An 8970-nucleotide genomic window follows, 5' to 3' on the forward strand; every position below is an offset into this window, starting at 1 on the left:
GTACCTTGAATTTTTTACAGGAGCAATTGGTAGCCCCCAAGGGTCGGCTCATTACAATGTGATGAGCCGGGTCTTCAATAAGTTGAGCAAAAAATGACTTTGCATTAGCCCCCAAGTGCCATGGTGCATGTTGGCAGTGACATGGGACTTGCATATTTGATATAATCTTAATTTGAACAATGTAGCCCCCAAGTGCCGGGTCGTAAGCCTGTAGCGACTCGGGACTATTCCTTCCATTGTAAAAATAAATCATGTCCATTGATAAAATAATAACCATTGCGTTGAAGCGACTTTGAAGACCTTCATCATAATATTGGCTATTGATAACCATAAAAATCCAGCCATGTTGGCTATTCAAGATTTGAATAATATAATCTGGTACGAAAACCTCAATCATTCAATATCATTATGAAAATCCAGGCAAGTTTTGGCTATTAGAAATTTGAATACCTTATCGATTGACAAGTAGATCCGAAGTTCAAATACTCGGCGGCTCTTGGCCAATGGCGACTTAATGCGCATTCATTGTAAGCCGGAATTTCATAACCTGGCGGCTAATAGCCTTTGAGAAAATCAAGAATTGATAACCCTTTTGAGACACCAATTTCAATCTCTGATGATGGGCTTGAACTTAATCATTTATGTAAGTGATAACTCTGTAAATCCTGCACAGAGTTTAAGCAACATATGCCCTGGCGACTTAACGTCAAAAGCCAGGGCGGGTAACCACCCAAATGTAGTCTTATCCTGCACACAGAAATATATCACAAGAACCTTGGCGGTTTACCGCAGGGCGGGTCATAGTATCTCACATATAACCACTGATATGTAAAAAGGAGTCACAGATAAGCCTGTTATGAATCATAACTTTGAAACATAACTATAATAATAATATCATACCTGTGATATTGAATTTGCGCTGCTGGTTTATGTGACCTAAACAGTAAGGGTGATAACCCAATCCTTAGAAGCCACTCACTTCCAAATGTATGATATTTGTCGTATGTTGGCGACTTATCGTCCAAAACCAAGCCGGGTTAAATTTAAACCACACTTATACTTAGATCTGAACAAAAAAGTCTCAAGACAAAATCAAATATTGTTTTCAAAAAACTTAAGCCAAATAGAAAGAAAAATCGAGACTTCTGATTCGAATACGATCAGTAAACCATTCCAAAGGGGTTAAGCTAGGATTCGAATACGATCATGTAGCCCCCAGTGGCTTTGGCGTTGCGCCGATCAAGAGGGTACCGACAGCTATGTTCTCTTTGGTTCGAATAGGACCTATGTTTGAACAGGAAGCCCCCAAATGACCTTGAGAGTTTTTTAACGACTCTGATTTGAATACGATCAAAGTCGGACCCAAAAGGGGTTAAGCTATGATTCGAATACGATCAAGAAGCCCCCTAGTGGGTTTGGCATTGTGCCGATCAAGAGGGTACCGACAGCTATGTTCTCTTTGGTTCGAATACGACCTATGTTTGAACAGGAAGCCCCCAAATGACCTTGAGAGTTTTTTAATGACTCTGATTCGAATACGATCAAAGTCGGACCCAAAATGGGTTAAGCTATGATTCGAATACGATCAAGAAGCCCCCTAGTGGGTTTGGCATTGTGCCGATCAAGAGGGTACCGACAGCTATGTTCTCTTTGGTTCGAATACGATCTATGTTTGAACAGGAAGCCCCAAGTGACCATTGGAGCCGGGTACCTATGTTTGAACCGCGCATCATGGCAGCAAGCTCTCTTTGGCAACCTTTAATTTTTCCTGAGAACTCAACTTTGCAAGAGATAATTCTTCTTGAACCAGAATTTTTAAACCGGATTTGAGAGCTTCAGAACTTGGTGGGAGACGGGATTTCCCTTGAACCGGATTTTGAATCGGCTATTGAGAGCTTAGGCGCTTTGTGGGATACGGGATTTCCCTTGAACCGGATTGTAAACCGGAAGCATCATTGTGAGCCGGAATTTTTCTGATGGCCTTTTAAATTTTCATTGATAGAGCTGTAATCTCCGGGGCCGGGTTATTTTTCCCTCCAATGACCCGGAGTTCTTGAATGCATTGAAACCGGCAAGCGCTGCCGAGTCATATCATTGTAGTCCCCCAGTCTCAAGACGACTCAAGGAGTTGGCTTGAGATTCTCCGTATTTGACCATAGCAGAAGGTGTATATCATTGCGTTGATAGCGCGATGTGAATCCACAGAATGTTGAGGTGACTGCGACGGGTTATAAGTGATCCCGTATGAGCCGTGTCAGCAACTCAGCCAATGGTTCCTGCTAACTGGCTGTTTGAAGTTAAGCAAACTGTAATGGCGGCGACTTGTGCGCATGCCCATTGATCCATCCAGTGCAGATGGCGGTTGATAATACATGATAATTTGCCTCCAATTTGTTGGAAGAAAACCGGGCTTCCCAAGCAGTGACTTGCTCATACTCAATAAACAGCTCATGCAGACAGGTGCGGCCCGGTGTGTTGATGTAGACCAAGCCGCAAGAGACGGATGGAAAAGACGACCGCGGCTTCAGAGGCGGCATAAAACAGATGAGCCGGCCGCGGCGTTGTAAGCCGGTGCGGACGGGCGAGTCAATCGCAGGCGTGATAAGCTGGATCATGTTGATGTATACTGGACCGTAGAAACCAAGGCTTGCACATATATTCACTGAGCGTTATGACACGGTCGGATGCTAGCGCATCATAATGGTGGCGCGAGTCGTATATCCATGACGCGACCTTCGCTCTTGCAGTGAATAATCATCCTGCATCAAAAACATCGCAAGCCAGAGTAATTGTTCTTATAAAAACAATATGTGTTAATAAAATAGACTTAGACAAATATAACCTGATTTGTACCGACGACGGATGATCCGTTCAACGCAACAGAGACGGCTCAGACAGACCGGCAACTTAATATAGCCTTGGCGGTTCAATACAGCAGCGAAACGGAGGCAACCATGGCGGCGGCTCGGATGCTGCGGTGACGAAACCACTCGAGAGCAGGCCAGGACGGGCCGCCCGACGGAGATGAACTGGTAATAGTGACGTGGCAAAGGCGGCTCGGAGAGATGGAAGTGAGGCCGCTCGGCCAAAGATGAAAGCGACGCGGCAGGCCTCAGCTACGGCGGCTCAGCGCGTTGCGGCAGCGTTGACTTCAAGCAAAACCGCAGGGCGACTTGTGATAAAGCACAGCTGAAGTGGCCATATGTTTTGGCCGGATGTACTAGTAGTTTAAAAAAATCCGATCCAGTGCTCATCTAGCCCAGGTCTTCAACCCTCCATGTAAACGATAGTCATCAAACCCAACTAATAATCATGTATTTGTCTTCACATGGGAGTCACGGCAGGAAGCACTATTGACTGGATCAATTGACGTGAAGTAATGGTAGTAACAGTGTTGTGGGTCTTTGTTGCTTTGCGACTCACAGACCTAGGTACTCAAGCCAAACCGAACCATCAAGCGGATCAGTAGTCTCAAGTCGTCTTCTTCATCACCGAGCGGAAACCACCGGAGCTGGCCGGAAGGCGACTTAGTCCGGGCGCGCGGTGGCGGCTCAACGGGGTGGCCACGGCAGCAGCTCAAAGCAAGGTTAAGGTGTCTGGCAACCATGGCGCAGTAGGTCGATACCGCGGGCCGGCGAGATATAGCGGCGGCTTAGGAAAATACCACAGAAACATCAGCATCGGGAGTGGTGACTTTGAAGGCAACTCGGAAGCGTCCAAAGCGGGGCCACAGAGCAACCGGGGATTGGGCGGTTCGGACGCGACTAGTGCGGCGGCAGAGCCGACTCATGGCCAGACCGAGGCCAGCTTGGAGTAGAGGGTCATGGCGGCTCGGGCGCAGGAGTGGTGAGACCCGACGGCGACTTTCCATGTAGACGAGGCGGCGGTTTTGTACAGGTAGATCCGGCTGGGCGGCTCGCGACTGTGGTGGCGACTCAAGGTGGCTTGTGAACTCGTGGTACCGTAGTAGCAGGTGGCCCACCGGTCAGGCGACGGCCATACCTATTCCCGAGTTGTCGTCGTCCCCATGTCCGGGTGGTAGCAGCTCTTGATATAACAATCAATTTTGTCCATCAAATCTCCGTGAGCATATATGCACTAATATTCTGGTTGGCCTTGAGTAGATCTCACGTAGAATAGAAAAAGTAGAGTCAAAAGCACTGGACGTAGTGTACAGAGATAAAACTAGTACTCCAGTACTTAGCGAGTAGTAGTGCCTGATTCCCTCGGGGCTTGAGCCTGTAGTCCAGCAGCCGGAACTTGCGAAACTCGGCCGATCGGACAGCAGATTCCTTTTGTCGAACTCGATTGAAAGTACGATTTGACAACTTGTAGGACTCGGTGCAGAAACGAAAAATCAATCTCCTATTGACGGATCGTGTCGCGTCGCCGGCAGCGCACAGAACATCAAACCCTAATTATTTCATCTCAATCTGGTAAATTTTCACTTGATGCAGATCCTTCCAAACCGGCTCATCTTCATCCGGTAAATTGCAAATTTCTCGATCCCTGGAAGAAATCCCTCCAAGAACTCAACACCACCCTGCGCGAGCCCCACGGTGGGCGCCAACTGTCGTGGAATTGTCACGGCAGATGTCCTAGTGTGAGGACTTAGTCGCGAGGCCAACGCATCTATGTGATAGTTTGAGACGGGTTGGGCGGAATCGATAGACGCAACATAAGACAAAAATTTAGACAGCTTCGGGCCCCGGGAAACATCATCCGGTAATAACCCTACATGCTGTTTGTGGCTAGGTCTCATTATGATCATGAGGGAGTCGCCGGTAAGCCAGCTCTTTGTGTCTAGCCCTAGAGATTATTTCTTCTTGCTTGTCCCTCTTGGGGTGCCCTGCCCCTCTTTATATAAGTTGAAGGGGCCACTACTAGGGAAAAGCCTAGCAGCAGCGAGGGTTTTAGGCCTATCAGTAGCGTGGGCTGGAGCGCTACTGGTACGGCGCTACAGCTAAAGGTTAGCAGTAGCGTGCCTCAATCCACGCTACTGCTAAATCGACATAGTAGTAGCGCTTTCCCAGAGGAGCGCTACTGGTAATTAGTAGTAGCGCTTCTCCCTGCCCGCGCTACTACTATTATTTCGTATTTTATTTCTTTTTTATTTCATGTTGTATTCATACACCTTTACACAAGTTTTCATCCAACAGGAATTTAGAGATTGTTTTTACATCATAATGAGTTATTACATCACTGAGTGAAAGAACCGTGGACTAGTTTCAAGTGGATGTCCATCCACTTGAAACTAATCCGCGGTTCTTTCACCCAATGATATAATAAATACCATCATCATCATATCATTAACAACTTATCATCATAATACATCATTGTCATATAACACCTCCTCAAGATCATCGTTTTCATCAATGAGACATTACATAGCAAATTGGTCACTAGTCGTAATCACAAGTACTCCTCATCATCAACTCTAACACATTTACCACATAATAAACATATTGTACCTCATAGGACCTACTACATTCTCTTAGGACCTACTACATTCTCTAAGGTAAAATAGCAAAAAACAAGATAGCCCCTGACTCTCCATTATGGAGAATGGAGATTATCCTGTCTCCAATTCTTGCCTTTCGCTTAATGTTACTTCCAAGAACCTCCTTGCGAATGTCCAAACATTTTTTCCATTCTTTGATTAGCATGTGTTCACCGGTTTTAGAAATACGATATGCACAGGTGAGCTCCCTAGATTGACCTGGCAGTATGTTCAGAACTGCAAGGCGACCATTCTGATACATCAGATGAGGCACACAATCCATCGGGAGTTTCTGTTGAAAAACATAGTAATAACTTCGTAGTTAGCAATGATGTACTAGTTTTAGAAGTATGCAAAAGATGCACGGATGTCGTAATAGTAAAAAATCTTACCAGGGTATCTCCATAGAAGTTACCGTGGTTCAACACGTGCACTAGTGGCACGTATTCACCATAATTTGGAGGAGTTCGATAATAGGTATTGTAATTCTCAAGATAAGTACAAAATGCGATCAGATGACTTTTCTCCTTATAAGTTAATTCGGAGCCATCAGTGTAGTGGGTTTTGTCTACCATCTTCCGCACATTCTTTGAAGAATCAAAATAAGCTGTCAATGGAAATAAGCTGTCAACTATTTTGAAATAAACAATATAAATTAGTTAATAACTATGTTTGAGAAACTCACATTGCGGTAGAATCGGAAGCGTATCAACAAGGACCCAAATGTCCATATTGTCTTGCTCGATGTCAGGATCACCAAGATCCATGGTGACAATCATACCCTCATAAAAACCATACATTTTGCAAAGTGCTTCCCAATTTTGGCAACCAAAATGGGTTACGCTCTGAGAATTGTACAGATTTACTTCAAAATCCATATCATGATGGGTCCTTAGGTGTATTTTCTTTGTTTCAAAATTTTCATGGTCTTCAAAACCCATCCTCTCCAAGACATAGCGTCTTGCATGGCATGGGATAAGCTAGTCGAATTGTAAAAGATGAAAATTAGACATTGAAATAGTTGAAGTCATGCTTAATTACGAAAAAAACACTTGTCGTTGTTGCGTACCGTTTCAACATCGAAGGTCTCCTCGAGCTTAATGCTGAAGCGCCGATCTTCGTCCAGCTCAAGGAACCTGTCGCACAGACCTCGATCGTCGTGGCACCAGCTGCACTCCCCCGGGAGACTGTCGTCGTCCGAGTACGACATTTCCTACGTTCATAATTCAAAGATTAAACTTGTACCATTAAATATATGTACTAAAAAACCTAAATTAGATCATTATTTTTCAAGAAAATCCAGGCCACTCGATATTTCCTGCATATTCTAGCACAAGTCATGGCAGAATTCACGGAAAAATCCGGCATGACCTTTGCTAAAAAAGGACATATCGAGCGCCTGAAATTTGCCGGAACGGAAATTAATCAACACTCCGGCAAAACATAGGCCACTCGGAGGTGTAACCTGAACATGAACGGCCACTTGGGCAACCACATATCCTATTTGAGCAACACAAGATATACATGGAGATTTGACTGGTCTCACCTCGAGGTCGGAGGGGGTCGGTGACGGGGACGACGGCGGGGATGATGGAGGGGCTCCTTGATTTCTGCAAAAGCAAAAACCCTATAAGTTATCACCAATACATCTCGATAATTGCTTAAACTAAAAAAATAACAACAAATATGACATGTTCAACTAGTTTTATTAATTCAACTAGTTCTTACTAAATATAAACTTACTATAAATAGAAAAAAAAACTAGTTCTTTCTAAAAATAAAGTAGTTCAACTAGTTATATTAATTATCTTACTAAAAATACATTAGTTCTATTAATTCAACTAGTTCAACTAATTTATTAATTTACTTACTAAACTAGTTCAACTAAAACTAAACTAGTTCAACAAGTTTATTAATTTACTTACTAATTATTTTAAACACTTACTAAAAACAGTAAAAATAAACTACATTATAATATAGTAAAAAACATCTACTATTAACCATACTGCCCTAGTTAACTAGTACCATCACTACTACTAATTAACATCTACTACTACTAAAAATCATTATCTATGAACCCTAAATTAACATCTACTGCTACTAAACAACATCTAGTACTAACTAACCAGAGAGAAAGGGGGTGGGGGGCTTACAGAGAGGGGAGAGACGGTGGCGGGGAGGTGCTCGGCGACGGAGAGGTAGGGGCGGCGAGGGCGGGCTCGGGATCGGAGGCGGCGGTGCTGGGCGGGCTCGGGCGGCGGCGGTTAGGTCGAGGGCGGCGGCGGTGAGGTCGAGGGCGGCGACGGTGAGGTCGAGAGCGGCGGTGAGGGCAGGCTCGGGCGGCGGCGACAGAGGAGTAGGGGAACAGGGGGGAATGGAGGACTTAGCAAAATTTTGAGCCCGCGGGTGGTTAAGTCAGAAATAGCAGTAGCGCGTTCCAGAAAGCGCGCTACTGCTACGTTAGCTACAGCGCGTTCTGGTATACACGCTACTGCTACTCCTTTCTCTTTTTTCCCCTTTTTCATTTATTTTTCTTCACCTTATTCTATTTCTTTCATTTTCAATTACCTTTCTATTTGCTTTCCATTTAATTTTATATCCTTTAGCAGTAGCGAGTTTAGAATAAAATGCGCTGCTACAAAGGAAGTAGCGGTAGCGCGGTTCAATATGAATCGCTACTACTATGTGTAGACTATCGGCTAAGCCATGGGAATTTTAGTAGTAACGTGTTTAGAACAAGGCGCGCTACTGCTAGAACTTTATCTGTAGCGCAGTTTGTCCAGGCGCGCCACTGCTACTTAGCACCAGCGTGCTTTTTTGACCCACGCTACTGCTAAAGTTCTGTGTATAAGGTTTTCCCTAGTAGTGGGCGGGTTACATGTGGAGTCCTATTAGGATTAGGACTAGTCTATTACAAGTGGAGTCCTAGTCTTGCTTCCTTTGTAAGGGAATATTCCTTGTGCTTTCCTCTTAAGCCGGCCCACCATAACATGAGCCGGCCTTCTGGGCCTTGGGCCTAGTCTTTTATCTGACCCGCTGTCAGGGCCATCCGTGAGTCGCCAGGCTCGTGAGTCGTCAGACCAGTGAGTCGCCAAGTGTTAGTCGGGTCTCTTGTGAGCCGTCAAGTCCGGCCGGGTCATATTTCCGGATGGGTCATACCGCGGGGTATATCCCCGACATATAGGGTTAGTTCAATTGGGAGCATATGTTAGTAAAGTTTGTAAGCATATGTTAGTTCATTTGGGAGCACAAATTTGAATTTCCATCTAGGAAAACGTTTGTCACAACCTATCAACATGGAGTCTAATTTTAAAGATCTCGATGTTAGAAATAAAATGGTGCAAACAATTTATAATTTGGACGCGTGGTTCATGAGATATTTTATTAAAAAAGGAATATTATATGTAATAAAACATAAACCCCCATCCCTTGCACGTGAGTGAGAAAACCCGCTAAAACCCTCTGGTGAT

Source organism: Triticum aestivum, chromosome 7D (genome assembly GCF_018294505.1).
Source record: "Triticum aestivum cultivar Chinese Spring chromosome 7D, IWGSC CS RefSeq v2.1, whole genome shotgun sequence".
NCBI lineage: Eukaryota > Viridiplantae > Streptophyta > Magnoliopsida > Poales > Poaceae > Triticum > Triticum aestivum.